We start from the raw sequence: 4,659 nt of genomic DNA, 5'->3' as shown, positions 1-4,659 counted from the left end.
CAAAGATGCAGCGCTGGAGCGAGAGGCGGGGAGAATTCCTGAATAAATCTGGAATAATTCAGGAGGACACGGAAAAGGCTCCACGTGGGCCTTGCCCTGGCCACAACAACAAAACCTCCTCCTCCGTCAGAGGCTTGGGAGAGCTTTTCCCACTTTTCCAGTCCTTGGAAAGGCTCCAAATCCAAGGAATCCAAAGGCAGCGCCCTGGGATCGTGGGATGGCAGGGGTGGGATGAGAGGAGCTTCAAGGTCTCTCCCCACCCCAAGCATTCCATGATTCTGTGAATTCCTCTCCTGGAAAAGGCTGCCGCTTGTGCCCCCACTCCCACTGCGGGGTAACGTCCCAGCTGGCACGGAATGACTGTGGCACGTTCCAGGATTTGCTTTATTTAACCCCGTGTAAATCCCGGGAGCTTTTCCTCTTCCTCATGCATTTCTTCCCGAGGCCGAAGGTTCAACGGGAGAACTTCTGTGCTTGTCATTTTTTCCTGGGTTTTTTTGTTTGTTTGTTTTTGATTTTTATTTTTTTTTCCCCCCCAAGGAACCTCCAGAATGGCATTTTACTGGAATTTACTGGGATTTAAACCTCCTCCACTGGAAGTTTGGTCTGTCCTGCAAAGTTTTTTGGGAGAGAAGATTGTGGAATCCTGGAATGCTTTGGGTCGGAAGGGACTGGAGGGATCAGCCCAGCTCCAGTTCCAACACCTCCCGCTGTCCCTGATTATCCCAACCTGGCCTTGGGCGCTTCCAGGGATCCAGGGGCAGCCACAGCTCCCCTGGGAATTCCATCCCAGCCAGGGATTCCTTCCCAACATCCCATCCATCCCTGTCCTGGGAATTCCGTGTCCTGTGCCTCCATCCCTTTTCCAGGTCTTCCAGATTCCCTGGGTGAAAAACCAGCAATGCTCCCCCTCCAATCCCAAACAGCTGCAAATCCTCCCATCCCTCTCCCATGTTTTCACCCATTTTCCTTGAATTTCCAGGACTGCTGCTGGGAGAAACCCCAGAACACCAACACCCCATAATCCAGCAATGAATTAATCCAAATTTTCCAGAAAATCCCTTCCCCATCAGGTTTGAGGCTCCCTCCTGACGTCTTCCCAGATTTCTCCTCCAAAGATCCGCTATTTTTAAAACCCTTTTCCATCTATTTTTTCCTCCCTGCTCCCACTGCTTGGCATTTCCTCCGAGGAGTGCAGGGACTTTTTAACTGCTCCAAAAACCTGGATGTAGAAAAACTCCTGGAATATTTTCTTTGGAAGGGCCTGGCTGGGATTTATGGCCCCCAGGCACAGAGAGAAGGAATGAAAACACCTGGAGAGGCAAAAATTCCTTAAGGAGCCAAAATTCTCCGTCAAAATTCCCTGAGTGTTTCTGGCTGCTCACAGGAATTCGGGCACGGCCAGGAGGGAAAAATTTGGGAATTCGTGCGGAATATTCCAGGAAATGCTGCGTTCTCCAAGGAGGTTAAATGGCTTTTAATTCCCCTTGGAACTGCTGTTCCAAGGAACTGGCTGGGAATGGGAAATAAGGGGGGAATTCCTCATGGAATTATCCATTGGAATTTGAGGATTTTGGTGCAAGGTGCAAAGAGGCAGCATGAGATGACACCAGGGACACAAAATATTCATTTAAACTCCTCCAAAATTCCAAATTATCCCACAAAAACCTTATTTCCCAGCAACTCCTCCATGGAGCAAACCCCGTGACATTCCCAACCCAACAGATCCATCCTAAAAACCCCCAGAACGCTCTTTTTTGCCCCAAACCCAACGTTCCAAGGACAGGAGGGCGATGCCAAATTGGAATTCTGGAGCATTAACCAGGATTTATCCTCTCCTTTATCCCAGGAAGGAAAAGCTCTCCTGGGAAAAGCTTGAGTGGATTTTTTTTCCCATTATTATTTTATGTCACATCCCGCCCAAAAAAAAAAAAAATTTAAAAATTGTGTTTTCAGCACTTTCTCCTATCAGGAAAGTAATTGAGTCCAAATGAAGAGGGAATTATCTCCTCAGTTAATTATCCATCCCGGCAGCCGGGGTTTTACATCCCAGCATTTTCCACTTCCACACAAAGCACGGGAATTCTCCTCTCCTGTAATTAACGTGCTGAGAATGTGGTGGAGGAAGCTCCAGGGGCTGGGTTTTGGGTGGAGCTGGGGAGGTTTTGGGGATCTGAGCAGAGAGGGGATGGGAATGACTCCAAACCTTGGCACAGAGCGGTGCTGGAATCGCCATTCCTGGAGGGAATATTGGAGAAAAACCCTTTTCCAGTGCTGGAATCGCCAATCCCGGATCAAGACCCCATTCCCAGTGCTGGAACTGCCATTCCTGGAGGGAATCCTGGATCAGGACCCCATTCCTGGACAGAATCCTGGAACCACCATTCCTGGAGGGAATTCTGGAGCAAATCCTCTTCCTGAAGGGAATCCTGGAGCAAATCCCCATTCCAGAGCTGGAATCGCCATTCCTGGAGGGAATCCTGGATCAAGACTGCGTTCTCAGTGCTGGAATCACCATTCCTGGATGGAATCCTGGAATCACCATTCCTGCAGAGAATCCTGGAGCCAATCCCCGTTCCCAGCACTTCCCAGTAACCCCAGCACCCCCACAGACCACAGGGAATACCGGGAATCCCCAGTGGTGCCCAGCTGCTGGATGGAGACGCTTCCCTGACCTTCCCAAGCAGCTCCTGCTCCTTCTGTAAAAGCCTGGAGTATTCCCAGCTTTCCCAAGGAGCACATGATGGAATTCCCAAGGAAAATCTGTCAGCCCAAACTGGCATTGGCTGGGAACACCAAGAAAGATCCAAAATTTTGCTGTGGAACTCCCAAACCCCTTTTTATTTTTTTTAATTTTGGTTGCCCCACACCTGGCTCAGCCTTGGAGCCGCCCTTTCCTGGGAAAGAGCAGCCAGGGATTGCAGCAGGAATTCCAGGAGAGCCGGGGTTTGTTTATGTTCCCAGTGCCAACTCCCACATCCCCCAGTAGGATTTTCCATGCTGGAAAAGGGAATGTTCATCCCTCCCTCCCTCCCTCCTCCGTCAGCTCCAGCTCCCGGTAAACAGCACTGGGATCCTTCCATCCCATTTTCCACATCCCTGGAATGTCCAATGCCCCTGGCTGGAGCAAGCTGGGATAGTGGGAATTGTCCCAGCCCACAGCAGAGGCCGGAATGAAACGATTTTTAAGCTCCATCCCAACCCAACCTTGTCTGGAATTCTGTGATTCCTCAATTTTGCCATCCCCAGGCTCCCAAGATTCCCAAAATCTCTTTTGCATGGGCACAGCTGGATGGGAATTGACATTTCTGCTCCCAAAACCCCAAAATAACTAAAAAATCACAAATTAATAAAAAAATATTCCAGCCCCTCACTCTTCCTGTGCCACAAATCCCAACATTTCCAGCACTGCCACATTGTCTTGGGAGAAAAAAAATTCAAAACCTCATCAAGGGAGGGGCTGGAATTTGAAACCTGAAATTCTTGCACATAAAAATTCCCAAAATACCAGCAAAAAATGGGAATGCGGCAGCTCCTTGGGAATGTTTTCCTGTTTGTTGTCTCCTGCAGGAAAAAAAAGGGCCAGGAATTGTTGAATTCCAACCCAAATCTTGGCATTCCTGCAGCTGAAAGTTTCCTGTTTTTCCTCCCCACTGGATATTGGGATTTTTATGGAATCTTGGATTTTGGGGCTGTTTCATTCCTTGGTTTGTTCTCCTTGGTTTATTTTGATTTGGTTTTTTGTTTGTTTTTTTTTTTTTCCATTATAGACATCATTAAAAAAAATAAATTTTCCAATAATACATTTGGAAGTTGTTGTGGGAATTGGAGGAATTAAAAAAAAAATAATAAGAAGAAGGAAAATAAAGGGAAAAATATGAATTTAAATGCCACAGGATGGGTAAGGTTATGTATATGGGAATATCCATAAGTTATATGTATATAAGAAATACAATTGAGAGGGAAAATAGGGAATTCCGACCCTGGATGGGTCAAAATCCACTCCCAACCCAAATTCCAAATCCAAAAAAAAAAACAACCAAACAAACAAAAAAAGAATGGAACCTCTCCCCCTGGAATGATTGAAAACATCAGCACAACCTCACATGTTTCACACCAGTTTCTTTTCTCTTCCATGCGGAAACTCTCCGAGGAAAAATCCCAACCAAAATCCCCCAACAACCAACGGGAAGAGCTCCAGGAGTCCTCTCCAGGTGACTCCCGACGGCGCCTTCATCCTCCGGGATGTTCCCACGTGGAATCCTTGTTGTCTCTGTGGCCACCCCAGTGCAAAGAATCCTGAAATTCACCTTTCCCAAAGTTTTTCTCCAACTTTCTTCCCCTCCCCGGCACTGCTGGCAGCTCCAGACCCTCATTCCAGGCCCATTCCAGGGAGTTTTCCCAAGAGCCGCTCCGGAAAAACAACCCCAAAAAAAAAAAAAAAAAAGACCAAAAAAACACAACCCCCCAAAAAAACCTGGGAAAAACTAAAAGCAGGAAGAAAACCACCAAAGTTTCCCAGCGTGGTGAAGGGTCCTTCTGCCTCTCCGGAGCTCAGCATTCCCGGGATTTGGGAGCATTCCAGTCTCTGGCACTGGTGGGCACTGGTGGGCACTGGTCCGAGTGTCCCCGTCCCACCGGCCGCTCCTTCCCGCCCCT

The sequence above is a fragment of the Cinclus cinclus genome, chromosome 29 (genome assembly GCF_963662255.1).
Source record: "Cinclus cinclus chromosome 29, bCinCin1.1, whole genome shotgun sequence".
Lineage (NCBI taxonomy): Eukaryota > Metazoa > Chordata > Aves > Passeriformes > Cinclidae > Cinclus > Cinclus cinclus.
Note: the sequence above shows the minus strand (reverse complement) of the source record.